This window comes from Lygodium microphyllum, chromosome 4, assembly GCF_053477565.2.
Source record: "Lygodium microphyllum isolate KBCC chromosome 4, Lygodium_microphyllum_v1.1.10, whole genome shotgun sequence".
In the NCBI taxonomy this organism is placed as follows: Eukaryota; Viridiplantae; Streptophyta; class Polypodiopsida; order Schizaeales; family Lygodiaceae; genus Lygodium; species Lygodium microphyllum.
The window spans coordinates 37,894,980-37,916,773 of record NC_141138.1 but is presented as its reverse complement, the minus strand read 5'-3'; positions in this window follow the sequence as shown (position 1 = coordinate 37,916,773).

The window sequence follows — 21,794 nt, the reverse complement described above, 5'->3', positions numbered from 1 at the left end:
TTGCAATGTTCAAACCCATAATTAGGGCTTTGTATTGTGCCATATTATTGGTAAAATTCACCCCGAGATAAGCAGCTAACTTCATGACAATGCATCGTCGGGGGTCTCGGATGACAACTCCTACACTTCCTTTTTTGCATGCACCCCTGGACGCCCCATCAAAGTACAAGGTGTATGTCCATAAAGGGTTTACATATCCCGCCATCCAGAACTCTACTCGTAATTATGGTAATCGAAATTCAGCATATTCAACGGGTGGATTGTAGGCTTCATCCCTCCCTCCTCATTGAATTCAACAGGGATGCTCGTCAAAATTTGTAGGCAGTGATAGCAGAAGACCTTGATCTCCCAAATAAATGTCCCGCCTTCTTGCTCAATCACCTTATATCATTTGCTCCACCAAATGAGCTTGCCTTGATGATACCGTTGTTCTAAATATGGGTGTTCTAAATAAGGGATCAGACGACCCATCAACCTCTATCACGATTTCCTTGCAGATATCTGATCGATCTCGCCTAGACCTGCAAGGCAGTCATAGTATTAGTGCAATCAGAAATAATAAGGTTTAATATTATTAAGATTAATCTTATTTTTAAATTCTATCCCCTCAAGGTCAGCTAACAAGACTGTGGACTTATTCTTTCCTATTCTAACGATCCTATAGGGCCCGTCCCATTTGGGCTCTAGCTTGCTTGGAAATAATTCACGTCGTGCGTCATAATACAGAACAAGCTATCCTTTCTTGAATGTGTATTTCTTGGCTTTGAGGTCGTGTAGCTGCTTCATTCGGCGCTTCGCCACTTCTTGGTGCAATAAGCTCTACAGCTTAAGCTCATCTAAATGTGCCAGTGTCGTCAAGTGCTCAAAAAGTGCGTCTTTATCACTCAAAGAATGATTGATGGCAAACCGAATAGTCGGCAGCTCAATCTCTAAAGGCAAGATACACTTCTCCCCATATACTAACTTGAACAGGGTATGGCTAGTGGCTCGTTTCAAAGTCGTATTATAGGCCCACACTGCCACGTATAACTTTTTATCCCAATCCCGTTTCTTTTCCGACACAATTTTGGACAGGATGCCCACAAGCTGCTTGTTGGTTCTTTCAACTTGCTCATTGGCTTGCGGGTTATATGGGGTTGTCTTATTATGCTTGATTTGCCAAGTCTCTGTCAAGCTTTTGATCACTTTATTAAGGAAATGGGTTCCGCGGTCCGACACTAATTCTTTCGGCGGACAAAAACGGCATATTATCTGCTCTAAAAGGAAACTAGCAGTTTCTTTAGCATCATCTTTCCTTGTTGCACGTGCTTCTGACCACTTTGTGAAGTAGTCAGTTGCTACAATGATATACCTCTTTTGCGCAGTCGACGACGGAGTAATAGGACCCACAAAGTCTATTCCCCACTTCTCAAATGGAAGTATCGCCATAATAGGGGTGAGTGGTCGTTTCCTATTCTCTCGACTATCATGGCGTTGACAAATATCGCATCTCTTAACATATGCAAACACATCTTGGAAGATGGCAGGCCACCAATAACCTGCTCTTAAAGCCTTTTGTGCTGTAAGTCGTCCAGCAAAATGGCCGCCGCAAGCAGAATCATGGCACTCTTCCAAAATGAATGGCACCTCGTCAGGCATCACACATCGATGATAGATGTCATCAACCCCTTGCCGATAAAATGTACCTGCGATCAAGGAAAACTTTAACGCTTGCTGCTTAATTTTCCTTCTCTCAGCTTTAGATAATTCGGATCCCACCTCTCCTGTCGATAAATAATGTGTTATTGCAACGTACCAGGAGGGAATAGATGCCGTATCTATTTTAAATAACAACTCCATGTCACTACCTTCAGCCACAGATTCTTTTGGCTCCCCAAAGTCCACAAGACATTCCACGATGCCTTGCAACCTTGGTGGCTTACTACGGATTTCATAATCAAACTCCTCCAAAAGATTAACCACTTCGCTAGACGATCAGGCGGCTATAGCTTATTCATCAATAGTCGAAGCCCCTCCGCCTTCGTATAAAGCACGACTTTCTCATAGAGAATATAGTGCCTAAATTTCTTGGTCCCAAAGACCATCGCTAGACACAACTTCTCCATGTAGGTATAATTAATCTCTGAAATACCCAATTTCCGACTAGCAAAAGCTATCGGATGATACCACTTCTCTTCCCAAATTTGGGCTAAATAGCAGCTGATACTATACATGGTGGCTGCTGAAAATATATAGAACACCTCACCTCTTTTAGGTGCTTTTAAAACGGGAGCTCTTGCTAGCTCCTGTTTCACATCCTCGAATGCTACCTTACAAGGGTCATCCCATACAAATAAATAGCTAAAGGACAATAGATTTGTAAGTGGCAACGTTCTTTCTACCAAGGCGTTTATGAATCTACGATAATAACCAACCGAAGACAGAAGGCTATGAACTTCTTTCGGAGTGCGTGGTGGACCCATGGCAACTATAACTTTGACCTTCTCGGGGTCTGTCGCAATTTCTACCAAACTGACCACATGACCCAGCAATAGCCCATAAGGTACTCCAAAAACACACTTCCATGGGTTTAAGGCGATGCAAAATTGTCTACAGCGCTCAAAGAATTTTCTTAAAATGATCAATTGCCTTTCTCTCATGGTGGCAGCCCCTAAGTCATCAATAAACACCTTCAACTCTTCAGGGGATATGTCATCGAATGTCTTATCTGCTGTTCGTTGCCACGAACCAGGCGCATTGCATAAACCAAAGGCCATCACATGTTACACAAAAGTACCAAATACAGTAATAAAAGTTGTTTTCAACTTGTCCTCTTCTGCAATTGCCATCTGGTTATATCTTGCAAAGCAATCCATAAACGAATATATTTCCCTACCCGCTAATTGATCCAAAATCTGGTCAATAAATGGCAACAGGTAGTAGTCCTTAACCGTCTGCTTATTCAGCTCTCTAAAGTCTACACATAATCGAATTTGATTATTTTTCTTCTTTCTGATCACAACTAGTGAACACCATTCCGTGTGTTGCACAGGAAATCAAACCTGCTTTTCGAAGCTTCTGTAACTCTTCAAACAGCCTGTCCCTCAGTTCAAAAGGCATACGCCTTACTTTCTATCATATAGGTTGACTGCCCTCTTTCAACGGAATTGTATAAATAGCAAGACTAGGAGGAATGCCTCTCAACTCATCATAACTCCAGGCAAAGATATCATGAAATTCCTGAATCAAGGCCACATAGTCCTCCCTTTCTGCTATGCTGAGCATAGAACCTAATTTGATTGGCCGTGAATCATCAGGCGTACCAAGGTCTAGCTCGATAACATCTGCATCTCTTATACGATCTTGGCCCTCTATCGACTTGTTCAAAGTGATCTTATAGATGTCTTCCGTGGTGGATCCCTCTTTGGACTCATCATTCGATGATGTCTCACTGGCAGATAAATCTTCTAATGTCTCCAATTCTGTAGAGGATAGAGGAGCTCTCTCACTCTGCGGGGACTCAGGATAAGCATCAAGCACCACACGCTGGGCACCTCTGCCGAATATCAGTCGACCGACGCATATATCTACTTGGTAGTCCGCTTGCAAGATCCAAGGTCGTCCGAGTAATACTTGATAACTTGGACGCCCTGCAAAACGAATCACCCTAAAGTCCAACATGCATTCTACATTTGCAACAGTGACATGGACCTTAGTAATGCAGCCTTCCGGCTGCCTCAAACTATCATCTGCCATTCTGAGAATTGTGGAGGTATCTTTCTGGATCGCAAGACCCAACCTTTCCATCAGTTCAGAACTCATAATGTTAACAGATGATCCTGTGTCGACAATGGCATAATCTACTAATATCCCATCGACATAGGCTGCAACCCTTGGGCAATGCTTCTCAGCATGCTCGAACCAGTCATCACCAACTCGCGCAATACCCAAAGGTTCTACAATATACCCGGTACGTAGGATATTTCTAAATTCCTTGCGTACTCCTGGGGAAAGCTTAATAAGCTGTAAAAAATTCACATCCGGCTTGACTTCGCAAAGAGAGCTTGCCAAATCAAATTCATGATAGTTCGGTAGAGTTCTCTTTTCATGCCAAACCATCCGCTCTTTAGGTCACTAAACCAGCTTTATTGCCTCTTTTTTAACTTTCACCTTCTTCTTTGGTGATTCCTTATCGGCTTTACTTTCCACGGGCTTCAAAGGTCCCCCTTCCATGGCAAGATCCAAAATTTGCGTTCCTTTGTCGCCTTGTTTAGGGTTTCCGTCGACAGGCTTCTCCTTGTCGGCCCCTCTACCCTTTTGACCTCTTGTAAGAACAGCTCACAGATTAGAGGTTTCAACATCATTAATGCGTACAGCCTCAATCAAACTAACCCCACTACCACTAGGTAGCTCCTCCACTGTAGTCTTTGGTTGTTGAAGTATTTGTTTAGGCCCGTCTTCTCGCTGGGAATCATTTCCTTGCACACAATGATTAATAGGCCCTGGTTGCTGACTACCGCGCTGGAGGGAACTGATCTTACTCTAGCAAGTAGCTGCTAAATGGTCGGATTTTCCACAGATGTCACACTTAACATTTGGGCAATTTCTTGGATAGTGTTGCCCACCACACCATTTGCAGCTAAACCTCGAAGGTGCACCCTCATATGGGTATCTACTTCCTATCAAATTTTGTTGTTTTTTAAGAAAGTTGACATCAATGGCTATTTGTCGATACTGCTCTGTAATCATGTCGGTATAATGCTTCATCATGTCCTTAACCTCGCCAAGAACATTAGAAGTGCTTGACTCATAGCCTTGATCATTACCATGTCGTTCCATCGGCCTAACAATTCGATTAGGCACTGGTTGTTGAGCCACATGCATGGTATTAGAATTGACCACCTGGCCTCCACCATTTGGAGCCATTTGACTGCCCGTAGGCATCAACATGCTAGGGGGAGTTGGTAATAAAGGGACATTCTGCATCATGTTCCCTCTCCCATTAGGGTTAGCCATCGCTATCCCTTGGCCACTACTGCCATTGGCCATCGCCATATTGTTTCCCAATACTAAACCCATATTCGAATTGCCTCGAGAAGCATAGGTTGCTCGTAGTCGGGATTCCACCTCTTGTTCTCGTGTAATGGCAGTATCTATATCTCCCAAGGGGACACTACTCAACTGCAATTGGATGTTAAAGTCCAAACCATGTAGGAAATATTGCAATTGGACAGCTGCGGGGATAGGAATGGAGGTGTCCAACTTACGGAAAACCTCTTTTATTTTCTTCGCATAAGCACGAATATCCTCATGTGGTTCTTGGCGGGTCACGTTGAGTACACGCAACCAATATTGCCCACCCCTTTCAGGGGCAAACTCCCTTCGAAAAGCTCCATAAAATGAATCAATATTCAATATGGTTCCGGCTTCTAAACCATGATACCATATAGTGGCTCTTCCTTTGAGAGTCATGTTGAAGAACATCATTAAATGTCCTTCTTCTTGAATGCGACAATTAAACATCAGCTTTTGAAACTCCCTAATGTGGAGTTTCGCATCTTCCTCAACTAGCCCATTAATAATTGGGTAGCGGGTAACCTAGAGCCGGAAAATCCGTCGTTCCTGCTAGAATTGCAATAGGCTGCGCCATGACAAGGATTGGATTTGCACTAGGAATAAGGGATGGTGGGGTTACACCTCCCGCACTTGATGTGGACTGGCTTATGGAAGAAAGGGGAGCACTAGAGCTTCCACCTTCTCTTAACTTACTACTTATGGCACCAAGACCACTGGATCCACTCCCTCGTAAGGGTTCAACACCGCTATGCTTAGGGGAATATCTCCTAAAAATTTCAGCACGTCGCCTAGCTCTTTCGTCTCTCTCTTGCTTTTGGATTTCTGCTAGACGATGCTTATCGATAAATAATGGATCAATCACAGTATCCTTTGGCATAAACTGCTAGTTGGTCCCTAGACAACCAAGATTCGAGGACCGCCACTTTTAAGCGGCTCCCGGCAGACGCACCACTGATGAAACCTAAAACAGGCCGGCACTGGCTCGTGCACTAGCCGGACCTCTATCTCACGCGCTGAACAACTCCATGGCCTCGCGGCCAGGAGCATTGATGATACACACATTGCCTTCCTAAATATCTTGCGTTTGTATTACGTCGCTTGTAGTCCACTCTTCTCTCACCCACTACTCCTCAGTGGGAGTCCCTTACACATTGCCTAATGGCATGAGCACAGACATAGGGGGTCCTCCAACGGCTGAGTGCCGCCACCCCTTTGCGACTCTCCTACACCTTGGGGATTGGCCCCTCGGTGCGTCGCTCAACATATAAACATTTCGCACAAAATCCACTCAAGGTACCATTTAATCGTAACATGAATGTACCATTGTCCTTACTTCTCTTTCCCCTAGACCCCATGACTAGCCTATGGCTTAGGGTGTCCTGTCTCTCACTCAACGTGGGTCAAGGTCCTAATGAAAGCAATTGCTATGCATCTAGGATTTCTGATACCTTTAAATATTTCCATGGTTTATGCATATTGTGGATGCCAAGTGCTCAAACAATTATTGAATCAATATTGTGCATGTGGAAAACATCCTTTCAATAATTTTCAACTACCGTTCTTATGCGGCGTTGCACAAACCTAGCACCGAGGAAACCCTCGTGCTACTAGGCTCTCATTCTATAATTATTCACTGACCTATATGGCATGCAAACAAAAGCCAAAAAATCTTTTCATCATTTTACTCCGCATTTAGACACATTTTAACCACTCTACCCTCCCATCGATCAAATGTTGCATTGTTGTATAGATTTATAAGGCATTTGGCCATCATTTTATGTGTAAAAAGCGGGAAAAACACACTAGAACAAGAAGGTGGGGTTGAACTGAGGCAAATCCTCATGCTTCAGTCTCCACAAACATTCATGAACATTGTTATTAGTTTTCATTAATTTTCCGTACCCAAAATGCAAAATTTCCCTATTTTTAGTGGTTTTTCTCTATTTTCCTTGTATTTTCCCTTATTTGTTGTATTATTTAATTACTAAAAATTCAAGATAGGTTATGGGCTGTGGCCCTTAGTTCCTTCTTGTAACACAAATGCAAATTTAGTTGGTGTTCCTATTTATTCTTCCATTTTTATGCCCAAAAACATAATTTTCCCTTGATTTTCCATATTTTACGTGTTTTAGTGTATTATTTTGAGCCACAAGATGCATGTTTTTCTGATTTTCTGATTATGATCAACAAGTACTCATGAAAAACAGCAACATAAACAATTTTTAGCCCACATGAACAACATTTTATCAATCAAAAGCCATGAAATCTCAAATTTCCTCTGAAAAAATTGAATTACCGCTTATTTGCGTGTTTCGAGTTTCATGTCCATGGCTGCAAATCTGAAAATTAGCAGCACTTCATGCTCATGACGATCACACGTCACCATCTCCAGCCCGTGGAGCAACCCGATCGATGCGGGACAAGCCTCCACCATTCTTTCTTCTTCCTTTCTCTTCCCACATGAACTCCCCCTTAGAGGAGAGAGAGGGAGGAGAGAGAAAGACTGATTTTCTCTCTCTCTCTCTATAGGCTGCCATTTCTTACGCGGACCGGAGAGATGCGGAGCGTGGAAGGAGTGCAACACCCTGCTGTGCTTGGTTCAATGGCTTGCTTTTCAGCCATCATCACGATTTGTGGGGGGGGGAGGGGGGGCGTTTTTTTCGCGGCGCCTTCTGCAGCCGCCGCCCCCCCTCAATCTCGTTTTTTTTAGGAAGGGGGGTGCCCCTTCCCAAAGGCACCCCTTCACTCCTCCTTTTGGGCACCTCCCCAAGTTTGACCGGCCTTTTGGCCCTTTTCCCGTCTCTCTCGCATACGGTGTCCGAATCCTGATCTGAAAATTTTTGTGAGCTCGTCTCGGCATCCTGGACTACTCGGCAGCTTCTCTGACTCACGCAGGTGCATGGAGAAATTACTAAAAATCCACAAGTGTTGCCTGGGTGTCCTTAGAGCACTTTGACGCTTAAAATCGTCCTAGGTCGAGCCGCCGCCTTTGACATTGGATATTTTTCCCTTGATATTCATAAATTTTAGCTATTTTTAAGCACTTTTCGGCACCAGAATTCCACTCTCAATGGTCAAAACATGCATTTGACATAGATGATAGCAAGGATAATAATTGTTGTGATGCCCATAGAATAAGATTTGGCCAAACGTTCAAAGCCTTTATTGTATGTAAACAAGGATAAATAATCTCTGTGATCTCCATTAGAAAATATTTGATCAAATGATCAAAACGTTTATTTCATGTATTCCACATGACAACAAGGATAAAGATATTTTATGAGAAACTTTGACCTTATGCTTAAATGGTGAAACCACAATGACCTCTAAAGAATAAGAGATTTCATTCCCTATGACACAAAGTTATAAATATTAGGAAATTGTAGCATCAATTAGAAGCTATTTGAGAAGGAAAGATAATTTTTATCATGGTTAAATATTTATAAATCTTATACTACCTACTTATTGATAATAGTAAAATGTATCATATTACATTTTATTTTTAAGTTATACTATTTTAGTCTAAATCATGTTATATTAGTATATCGTACTATGTGTATATTATGGAATATATTATATATATAATTAATAAATATAATTTAAATATATTAAATTATAATTTATAAGATTATGTATATTTAATGTATCTAATATGTAATGTGTAGTATCATTGAGGATTTTGAAGCCACCTTAGTGATAGTTCGAGAGTAGAATCTCTAGCAGGGTAGGATAGAGAGTATGTAGGCAAAATCTCTAACTGTGAAAATAGGGGCAATATTTCAATGGTGGATTCTTAAGGAGGGGTGAGGGGGAAGGAGCAGGTCTAGGAGAAATGCCACTGGTGAGAGTTTGAGGGCAATGTCTTCATCAGTGGAGGTTTGGGAGCAATGCCCCAAGTCGGGGTTTCGGGATAGCGCTCGTTGTAGGGATTTGGGAGCAAAGCTCCCAATGGGGGGTTTGAGCGGTAGGGCCCCTTGGTGGGGGTATGCGGGCAATACCCCTAGTAGGGGGCAGCATCCTTGATGGGGGTTTGGGGGCAACACCTCTAGCAGGGGTTCAAGGGCAGTGCCCCCGGTGGGAGTTTGGGGGCAACGCCCCCAACAGGGGGGTTCACGGGGCAGTGCCCCCTTGTGGGGGTCTAGGGGGGCAACGCCCCCAACGGGGGTTCGAGGGTAGCGCCCTCAGTGGGGGTTTGGGGGCAGCGCTTCCAGTGGGTTTCTGGGGGCAACACCCCCAGTGGGGGTTCGAGGGTAGCGCCCCCATTGGGGGTTTGGGGGCAATGCCCCCATTGGGGATTTGGGGGCAACGCCCCCAATGGTGGGGTTCGGGGGCTGCCGGTAGACCTCGACAGGCGACGGTATAGCCATTACATGATTTTTTAAAAAGTCGCGACTTGAAATTTTTAATAAAATTAAAAAATAGATACAAAATTAAGATCTAAATCTACTCATATTCCGTAACAAGTTATGGTTGTTTCGAATAGCGTGATACATTAAATGATCCGTTTCATGAGTCGGTTTTTTCAACTAATCATGACGTTTTTTAAAATGAGTTTCTCGTCCCCTCCCTCTCTCTTCCACACAACTCTCTAACCTTAGTGTTTTCTCTATTGCGTTTTTACACTTGGAGGTTTTGCATCTTTGATCCTCTTTGTTTTTATCTCTGCTCTTGTCGCCCCTTTCGTAATGTAGGTATTGCAACCCTAATCTTTGGCAGTTCTATCCCCCTCCTCTTCTTTGAGTACTCTCCATTGTTTCATTTTCTCAAACTGAAATAGATTGTGCAGTGCAAATTTTGGTTCGAATCAGGGTATTATGACCAAAACTACCTGCGTCTTCAAATCATAAATCTTGCTCCAAGGCTTCAACAATTCAACAGGGCAGTGAATGATCGCCAGTCCACATCGTGTCTGCTCTTCTTCACGGATGATTTTTGTTACGTTGGCACACATTAGTGACCTACTAATTACAATAGGTTTTCAACTTTTTCCTACTTCATTTCTGATTTTGAGTTAAACTACATTGATTATGACCATTTCAATCCATACAATTACTACAAATCACACTACTACTCTTTTATATGATTAGTATTGAATAATATTAAGATCAAACACCAAAAGTGTTTTCTAAATAAGAATCATGTATGAAAATTAAATGCAATATTTATTTCTGTAGAGCAATGAGATTAGGCACTCACTCTTGAGAATTCAATGTCTTCTTCTTCTCGATTGCTTGATTGATCTCTTAGAGCACTTGCCTTTTTTGTTGTCCAACCACTACCTTGCAAATGATAGCTTCACTCTATGTGAATATGAAAAACATGATTTCTTGCACTGTTGAAAATACTCTTTTTGCTATGAATATGAAATATACGATTTGTGTAATGTTGAAAAAAGTCTCTTAGATGTGAATATGGAATAAATGGTTTGTGTAATGCTTTTATCAATGAGTGCTTTCAAAATACTAACATTTCTTTCTATTCTGTGATGCTATATACCTTAAGATTTTTCCTTAAGGCTAAACCTAGCCTTATATTTCTTGTATCCTTTCATAATATTAGAGCAATTTATCAAGTTCTTATACATCGTATTATACTTTACTGTATAGAACTTTCCATTATACTATATTTTCAAAGTAAAAGCATTACCATCAGAAATTATGGTTAATTCTTTATAATTTTGCAATAAGCATATGGCTATACAATACTTACAAATACTCAATATGATTTTGCCATAGGATGTAATTTGATCTTCTAACAACACATATCATGATCTTTCATCAATCTATAGATTAGACCATATGGTCAAAAATTTTCTTGTAATATAAGAAGTACTTTTTGTTATTTTATTCAATACAATCTGAGATTTAGTCATGAGGTCAAATCTTTTCTTATAATATAAGATGTAATTTATGTTATTTTTAGATTTTTTCGTGCAGCCAAATCTTCTCCTTAAGCTATCTCTTGGCCAAAATAAGGACTCTTGTAGTATCACAATATCTTGCAACAAATCAACCACTTTATTCATTTTACTACAAGAATGATATTTTGCCATTTGGTCAAATGCTTTCTTATATTATCAACCCTTACTTACTTCCAAAATGAAAGGCTAGTTTCTACTTAGAATTCCTTACTTTTTATAATTTGGCCATGTGGTCAAATCTTGTCTTGCAACAAACAAACCACTTTTTGGGAAATCGATCCTAAAAAATTAAGACTAAATCTATGGTGGGTTTGATCACACAAATTTTGGGTATGCTAGATTTGGTTGTATGGCAAAATGTTTTAAGAAAAACATATTCTATATTATCTCCAAAAAGGAAGACCATGTTCTACTTGGAACTCCTTGATTACCTACTATATTGATAGGAAGTTTCACCATGTGGTCAAAACTTGTCGTGCAACAAACAAACCACTTTGTTTCCATAAACTATTTCTTTCATTTTAATTTTTCATAACTTCCTATCTGTATGTTCATATATAAATATCATATCATTTTACCACAAATTAGCCACTTTTGCCATTCCACTACAAAATAAAAATTGGCCATATGGTCAAATCTTTCATTTTGTTATCAATGCTAGCATCCAAGAATCCCCCATTTTTGTTTCGTTCGGCCATATGATCAAATCTAATCTCATACATCTTGCAAACCATGAGACCACTTTTTCATTCCACTATAAAACAATATTTGGCTATATAGTCAAATCCAATTTCACATCATGTTGCAACAAATGAATCACTTTCTTCATATGGTTATGAAACTAGATTTGGCCATATGGTTAAAACTAGTTTATAGAAATCATCTTATCTTGTAGGTTTTTCCATGAGGTCAAATCTCCACCTTTCAAGTGTTTTTCACTTTATCTTATATTGATATCTATGGGATTTGTTACATAGCCATATTTATTTATATGTGAATCTCATAACACAATAAACCGCATCCTCTCTTTAACTAGCCTTTAAAAACCCTATGGTAAAAAACCGTGGCAAAGTTTCTAATCTTATAGATAAGTCTTATGACTAAATAGGATTTGACCACATGGCTAAAAACAATGATAATGTTTTTACAATATAGCTTCTTTCAAAGGAAACTTACATGTGCACTAATTAAAATTTAACTTTGGGCCAAATGAAATCGTGAGATTGCTACATAACCACATTGATATATGTGTGGATCTCATATTGGACTAAATCTCATTCTTTGATTAAATAGGATTTGACCACATGGCCAAAAATCTTAGCAAAGTTCCTAGAGTATGATCCTTGCATAGGAAACTTACATGGAGAAGCAATCCAATATTAACTTAAAGACAAAATCATCCATGACATTTTCTACATAACCACAATGATTTTTCACTATATCTCATAGCACACTCACACTCAACATTTCATTATCACTTGACCATTTGGTTAAGCCCATGGTCAAGTCTCACTATTAATAGAATTCGATATTCTCACCGAAGTCCATGGCAAAGTTTTTACTATATGATCTTAGGTCCGCATTTTCTAAAGATGACTAATTATTAGGTATAAAATCCCATGATTGACATAAGATATGTCAAGTTTGTACTACGAATGGATTGTAAGTGGTCTACATATTTTGCTATTTGGAGTGTAGTAGTTGTTCATAATGCTTCTTCATTTGTGGCAGTTTGTACTACCGATTGTGATTGTAGGATGCCTTACTCCAAAAATACATGGGGCAATTTACAGGTTGTCAAATTTAGTGCAATGGATCTCACAGAAGGAGATCAAGACATCCTCTATTGAATCCACAAGGCGGGGGGCAATGGAGACGGTCTGTCTCTTTGAGAAGTACCTGCCCACCAACATACTCATGATACAAGCCCACCTTCTAGTGCATCTTGTATATGAAGTGGATATTGTTGGACCTATCCATACATGATGGATATTCTTCTTGGAGTGCTTCATGAAAACCATGAAAGGCTTTGTGTCACAATGAGCTCGGCCAAAAGGTAGCATGGCTAAAAGTTGGTTGGTGTCTAAGGCATTAGTGCATATTTCAAAATGGCTACCAATGGTGGATTCAGACAATAGTATGCTATGGTCACTGAAGGACGATGATAGATTGACCAGAGATGTGGTGGTTGAAAATGGGGTAGAAAAAAAATGGATGCTGCAATGGAGGAGATAGTGAATCGTTTTTGTATGTTGCACCATGCCTCCATGGAGATGTGGCTTGCTAGGTATGAAAAAGCCAGGAAAAAGAAGCACGATTTGAATTTTGATGTAGTATGCACCTGTTGAGATATCGAGCTCCACTCGTGATACGCCAGGGTGACCGTTGTGTATTTATGTCACCGACTTGTCAGTTGCAGACGCGGTTGGTACACCGCCCATGAATAATAGCTACATGATAGCTATCCTTATCTACTCTAGTTCGTGGCTCAGTTAGTATGCCACCTTAGTTAGTTGAGTTTGGTTTGAGACCCATATATAGGGTTCTTCTATTTCTTTGTATGAGAGTTCTTTTGGCTTACACAACTAAGAAGAGGAAAACTGTTTTCAGCCTCCACCCTTGTGTGTATTCCCCCATTGTGCAAGCAAGAAAGCTACAAGTGAGACTCCTTCCTTCTCTCCCACAATCCTGACAGCGCCATCAACCAATTCGATATCCCAAGGGCATGGAGGAGATGTCGCAGTTTATATCAACGTGATGGTTGTATGGAGCATTGACCGCAGCGTCTCACGAAGGGGTGGAGGTCTCAACTGAGGAGTTGGAATTCTTGAGGGGATATAGTCCAAGGGTAACGATGTGTTTAGGGTTTGTCGTATCTAGATTTTATATGTGACAACTAATTGACTATTTCAATGTACAGTATAGAATACATAGTGCAACATCATAGCGCGGATAACATTTCTGCGTGTGGAACATATTGACAAAATGCGCTCCATAATAGATTGTGGTATCATAGCAAAGTTTGAGCAAGAGAGCTGACGATGAGCAACGGATCCAAACACCATTATAGATGAGATGAAATATTTTGGAAACTTGCAAAGTATGATCATGGTGGATAACTGTAGCTTCTCCATGATCCTATTTGATGTGCAATGGTTCAAAGTGGTACTTGAAGGAGTTGGGGCAAGAGTTCGACGAGGTACATCTAAATTTCTTGAAATAGATTCTGAAAAAAGATGGATGGATTTTTGCGACACATTTGTAATATCGGCCCATTGTGAACATGTGCATGAACTCATATTTTTTTAAATTTTATTACGGCGGGTACATGTCACAAAAGTTAATTCTCTCTTGTACGTGATTTTGAACATGTAATTTTCAATCCAAAACCCCAACAACCTCGATGGTGGTATATTGTACCTTCAACTCCCCGAAGTGTGAGAGTATATGATCAAAGCAATGTTCCTAGTGTAGATGAGGACAATATGCAAATAGAGGGGTCAATATTGCAAGGGGTGGAGGCCACTGAAAGCTTAGAGCATGTAGAGGAGCTAGAATCAGGTAACAATGATGGAAATAAAAGCAAGAATTCTTTGAGAATGAGGTCGACTCATCCTTTTGTGGTGACCTATCTATCGACCTTCCAGTGTATGTGGAGTTGTGTCAGGATATTGACATGGGACCATAGGTTACTTCATACTTGGAGCACCCACCTAATCAATTTGTTGACGAATCGCTTATAAGGGTACATAAGATATGTGTTTTAAGTAAGATCATTTTTTAAAGATTTATATTACCGTGCTTTGCTTGATTTATATTGATTATGCTAACATCAATTTTTGTCTATGCATGTGACCTTTGTGGATATTTGGATCCACACAATGAGTCAACGGATGAGCGAGGAGGAGTTACAAGAGATATTCACACGTATGTCTCCAGATCACATGGCTCAATTCAAAGATATGGGGGACTAGGAGATGTCTCCGACACCATCAGGCTATTCTGTTAAATCTATTTAGTGCGCTCTGATGCTTTAGTTTTCCAATAGACAAGGTCGACACTCTAGACGGAGGGAGTGGTTCTAGGGGATGTTACGGAGACGTGGATGTAGTGAGCCCACAGTGAGCTCAGGATACATATGCTACTCCTCGCTCTCATGCAGATTCAAGAGAGCGTGGCTCAGGTGGTTGTTGTGGAGGTACCAACATAGTATCTCCATCTCATCATTTTGCTAGAGTTGCATCACCTATGGGATTTGTCACATCTGTGGGGACATCTACTCCAGTCACTCTAGCTTTTGCTTAGCCGTTCAAAGGTGGTATCCCTATGGGTGCTACTTTGAGAGATACTACCTTGGTAGGTACACCAAATGTACAGGGGTCTCCTAGATATGCCCAGGATCGTAGTCATAGGTGGGAGAGGACACATCTTAGGCATACCCCAGAGGGGTATGGATACCTTGTAGATGATAGGACTGGAGCCATCATCATGAATGATGAGGGGAGGAGGGTGATGGCTCTCGTACGAGAGAGTTGTGCCAACAAGTTTTTCAGCACAATGTCTTGGATCATTGGAAGAACATACCAGAGGGGAGCAAGGATTACATAGTAGCATCCTTGCATGAGGAGTTTTTGGTACCCACCGTAGCAGATAGGTTTTCCACAAGCTGGATGATGGAGTGTATACATGCGTACATGTCACACAGACAATTGGATGCACGTAATGCACCTAAGAGCGGGGCCTCAAAGCTCGAGTGGCTAGACGTAGATGACTGGTAGTGACTCATGGAGGAGGCTACAAATTCTCCAAGATGTTGGCGACAACAGTGCGAGGTGGCGAGGGCACAACTAGAGGCAGGAGTGGTCCATCATCATGGGAGTGGTGGCCACAGGACTGATTTGGAGGACTTTGTGAATTTTTCTTTTGTTTTGCTTGCTTATTTTTTTACAATATCCCTTGTACTAACAATTGTGTTTCTAATAGTTGTATTTTATTTTCTTTGTAGCACTCCATTACAAATCATGATCCCACCGGCCTAGAGACTCGATATGTAAAGAGATTATCTCACTATATTGATTGATCGATTGTATAGATGTGATAGCCTAGTAAGTCACTCATCTTTCTTTTTCATAGTTACTAAAATGTATTACTGTATGGTGGACTAATGTGTAGTTATTTCTTTTTTTGTAGAGTCCATTCGATGCTCCTTGGTGGAGGCGGGACGAGGTTTTGGATGGCGAGGATGTATAGCTTCGCCCTTGGATCTATGGAGGGCATATCCTCTTCTTTTTTGGTCATGTGATTTATGCAAACATTTTTTATGCACTATCTTATTATCATCCTTTGTATCTTGCCATGATTGTATCATCTCTTTCATTACATGATCTTGTATTTATTTTATGTATTAGTCTTATGGATTCAAGTACACTTTGCCTTTATGGAGACGAGCATTTTACACTTTACTGTAACTCTTTTGTATGGCCCAAATAAAGCATATAGTGCTATTTGTGTTGCCCTATCACATTTTTTTTTCAATAATCATCGTTATTAGCATCACAAATTTGCTGCATACATTTCTATTAGCATCACAAATCATCACTATTATATGCAACGCTATTTTTGTCTCTATCAGTGTCGCATATGCAACATTGATAGTGACACATATAGCGACGATAATAGTGATTGTTCTATGGCGTCACTAATACTGACGCTTTTTTGCGATGAGGGGGGAACTTTTTTTAATGAACATTTTCGTCGCTTTGAACATCGATATGAGGCCTGTATCTTGTAGTGCCTCTTGGCACAACAAAATTATAGCTATAAAGCAAACCTTTTAGTATCCATTGCTACTACTAAAGTGCCAAACTAGACCAAGGGGATGGGTTTCTCATGCCCTACACTAAATTCATCAAATTATTAGCTAACCCCCTACACAAATAGCAAGGGGTTTCTGATAAATATGCCGTTAAACAATCTGATGTGTCCATGATAGGATATGAAGATGGTCAATCACTACTTGGCTCATAACCCGTACTAACCATTAGTGACCAAAACAACAAGCTATCCCCATAGTAGCCCTAGGCTAACACCAAGGGACAATTGTAAAATTCCCTAAAGACTACAATTAAGAGATACATCTTCAACAAAGTCATAATTAGTGTAATATTTCCGCTATGAAATATTCAAGACCCTAAATCTCACACAAAAGTGGCTCAAAGTAATCTCCCGCAACGGAAAAACCTTGGGCTAAGTGCTCCCTCCACATGCATCAACAAACACCAACCCCGCGTCATGTGTAGGAAGCCATGGCTTGAAAACCGCAAGCTATCGTAGGCCTCTGCGGAAACACCCCTTCATGGGACAAAAAGATAATGAATTTGTTATTAAACCCCCTCCCCTTTAGCCGTTGCATGGCGGGGAGAGGGAGTATGAGAGGAGCTTGAGTGTGGAGTAGGAGAGTATGGGGAGGAGGGCATGCACCCTGCCATGTGTGTGGCTACCCCCCCACCTTCCCCCCTCCCAATCTTAGGAGGGGCATGAGGAAGTTGCCCGTTGCCGCGAAGCTGCTGCCGCCACCTAAGAGGTTCCACCGTTGCCACATTGCTGCCGCCTCTGCCTTCATCTCATCACCTTCATCTTCATCATCATCAGCATTGTCATCATCGTCTTCATCTCCCCCATCGTCATCTTCATCATCATCCCAATCACTCTCTCTCCACATCATCTGCCTATTTTCAGAAGCTTGGAAGCTTCTAATTTGGAAGCTTCCAATAAGGCTTCCATAGGCCTTATTCACGTGTGCCTTCCGGGGTTCCTTAAAACAATGACTACAAGACCCAAATTCCTACACGGAAGAGGAGAATCTTGGATAGTAGTACCCTCGAAGTGCGTTTGGGAGCCAAGGAAGATTCGCTGTGTCAAAATCTACCACATCAATGGCTCCTAAGAAAAAGTCGAGAGGAGCACACGCGGGAGCTTCCACCCTGAGTAGGCGAGTGGACAACACCCCGATTCTTAATGCCCAGGTTTCGATAATACTCCCGCATGAAAAGGATGCACTAAGCATGTTTAATTCTTGTAGGCAAGTTTAAATACATTGGGAATTTAATTTGCTCGCCCGATTTACAAAATTTATTTGCATGTGAAGTATTTGCAATTACTTGCTCTTTCGAGGTTGAGGGTAGAAATTCTAAACGTATAATGCATAAGTTAAAAGACAAAATTGTGCATCTCCCAAAGGGAAATATTTATGAACTTGATATTATGCAATTCTCATGCAATGTTAGTTACAATTTAGGTTGCGATAAGCAGTAGAAGAAAGATTAAATCAACCATGTATTCATTAGCACCTTGTCACAAAAGAATGATGCATCCATGTATAGAAGTTCTTTGATGCATCCATGTATAGAAGCTCTTTTACCAAAGTTCGAAATTGGGAAATGATGCATTTTCATTAAAATACTAAAGCCTTGAATTTGATGCATACACGTGGGATTTACAAGAAGTAGTTCTGATTGTCAACTAATACTGTTTAGGGCAAGGCAAAGAAAGATCATTGTAGATCTTATAGCTGCATAGAAGGAAAAGGTCTATGGTCTTGAAATCGCATATTTGCATCGAATGATACATCGCATACATCTTGCAATTATTTACATCTTTTAGGGAAAGTATTTGCATCTCTAAGGAAAGATCACCTCTTGTTGTAAGACAATTAGATCAATTAGGTAAATCGCTTGTAATTGTGTAACTCGCATGGGATTCATAAAGGCGTAAATAGTTAGTACGATGAGCACCTCAATGTGCTAGATAGGGTTAAGCTATGTTAAAATTCTGCCTAGTATCACACTTAGGATGCCAACCTAATATTTTCAATCTCAAAGGTCCTACCCACATTCATGAAATGTGACGAGACCTGAAATGGGCCGGCACTGGCTATGGCACTAGCCGGACCTCATGCTCATAACAGACAAACACATCCTCACGGCCTCGCGGACCAAGAGCGTCAATCTAATGCTAAAGGACAAATTGCCCTAAAGCCTAATCTATGCGTTTATAGTTTATAGTCCAACGTTTTCCTTTCTATGAAATCCTCAGAGGAAGAACCCATACACACTGGCAATAAATACCACGATCACATACATGTAGACAATCTCTCGGTAGAAACACCGCGGCCCCACTGCAGCTCTCCTACATCGCAGAGATTGGCCCCTTGATGCGTTGCTCAACATATAAAACAGATGAACAAACTCCACTCTTCATTTTCGAATCCAAGAGATATACCATGTGTCCTCACTTAACAGTCCCTTAGGAAAAGTGACCCTCTATCCTACCACAAGGGATAACCTTACACTCTTAATCATGGGTCAAATTCCTAAGAAAACAATTGCTATGCAGTCCAGGAGCTTTTCTGTTGATACCATGAACTATGCATAGTGCACAATGTGAATGGTTTAGTACACAAATAGAAGAAAGTCAGCATTGTGCATCGTGCGAAACCATTCTTTTCATGATTTCCATGCTAGTGTTTATGTAATGCAATGAGAAAAGACACCGAGCCTTACGCTCATGCTACCTTTCTCTTTATTTTAAGAACAACGTCCTATAGATATAATGCAACACATAAACCACATTTTAGTTTATATTTTGATGCTCAACCTCCCCTCTCACCCTACCGTTTAATGTTTTGCATTCGTTGATAGGTGAAAGAGTTGTTTTAGGTGTGTTTCCTTACAAAGAAAGTGATAAACATGAACGGAAACATAGAAACGAGGGTAAACCAAGGTCACCCTCGTGCTTTACCTTCATTATATGCTGCACAAACACACATGTAATTTTTTGGAATTTTCCTTTTATTGTTTCCTAAATTTCTCCCATTTAAAACCCATTTTTCACCATTATTTGGTATTTTTCCTCTATTTTCTTCAATAAAAAATGACTAAAAATTAATATTGATTGTGGGCTATGGCCCTTAGGTTCCTTGACAGCAAAATTTTAGGTTTTGTAGGCATTATGTCTCATATTTCCCATTTATTTTGCAAAAAACCCCATTTTAACCCTTAAATGCGTGTTTTTCGGGTTTTATAACATTAATTTCAGCCATATCACTTACGATTTTTTGATTTTCAGATTATAAACTATTGAAAATCATAGAAAACAACATCATAATGCATAATCAGCCCATGGGAACAATGCTTCATCAATCAAATAGCATAAACACTCATTTTTTCTTCATAAAAATTGAATTACCGCTTAGGCTTCGTGTTTCGGGATCTCGGTTTTGCTGTGGGACTGCGGGTCAGCCCACATTCAATGTCCAGCATCTTCACAATCAGCAATCTTCATGTCTACATTGATCGAGAAGCAATCCAGTCCCAATCGAACAAGCTTTCCTTCACCGTTCTTCATTTCCTCTTGCACACAAGAACAGCCCCTTAGGCGAGAGAGAGAGAGGAGAGAGAAAGAATAGATTTCCATCTCTTCATTCCCACAGCCATTTCACGGGCGAAGGCAGGCGATAATACCGGCAAAGAGGGAGAAGATCGGGGCCATGATCGGTTGCATAGGGTGTTTGTAACTTGCCAATCCATGGAGGCGCGTTTTTCGAGCACAGATAATGGCACCTTCTCCACCTTTTTTTCCTCCTCCTTCTCCCTCCATGATTACATGAAAAGTTTCATGTGGCATAAAATGTCAAAACTCCAAATGGCATGCCCAATTTCGACCTCTCAAGTGTCCACCTCTTCGCATTTTGACCATTTGTTGGCTTCTCCCTTGTCCGACATCCGATTCGAGTGCTGTAAGTTTTTGCATGTCCGTCTCAATATCCCACATTGACTGGAAACTCCTGACAACCCACACGGCAGTTGGAAAATTTATTAAAAATCCACAAGTGTTGCTCGGGCGCCTTTTAAAAGCTGTCTTTCACTTGGTGCTTAAAATCGTCCTAGCTGGAGCCACCGCCTTCGATGTCGAATATTTTTCCCCTAAATTTTGGATTTTTTGAAAAATTTAAGGCACATCCTGGGCTCAAGACTCCACTCTCATTGGCGACCCACGGGATAGGGTGACTCAGCCCGTCGAATCCCACAACAGATCTGCACAAAACAACCAAAGGAAGCATCAAGCTGATACAAAATAAATACATACTAAAACATATGACAATGTTCACCCTACCCCCTGACAAAACCAAGGCATGACATCCACAAGGAGTAGGCTTAGCATAATCTGATAGAAGGTCCAAAGCTAGTCGCTAACCAAGTGCTCCAACACGGCCAAACTAAAAAGAACTATCAAAGAGGTTGCCCTAAGTGGTGGTCTGAACTACCTACCTAACCAAGGACAACACAACCAGGAGCTCCTACTAGACGAGGACTCCTATAGCCTGATCAAAAAGTATTTTCTTTCAGTACATTTCTTCTTTCAGGTTTTTATTTCCATACTCGGGCATGTAAAAAGGAGGGAGCTGAGTGTAGTGACCCAAGGAGAACAAGGCATTGGCCTTAGGTCCTGTCTTGGTACCCAAGAACCTACCAAGCCCTCACAAGGCAACACTTAATCCTTTTCTGACGCTCACTTTTATCTTCACTCCAACCTTCCTTACTTTCTTCTTTTCTAGCGAGACGCCATCCCTAGGAAGACAAGGCATCAGCCCTGGGTCTGACTCGTCCCCAGGAACCTACCAGGCCTTCGCAAGGCGATGATCAACTGCTTATAAATTTTCATTTCTTTCTTTTCTATTTCTAGTTTTATAGGGGGTTAGAACCCCTTTTTACACACCTTTATATATATATATTTTCGTTAAGATATTCAGGGTTATTTT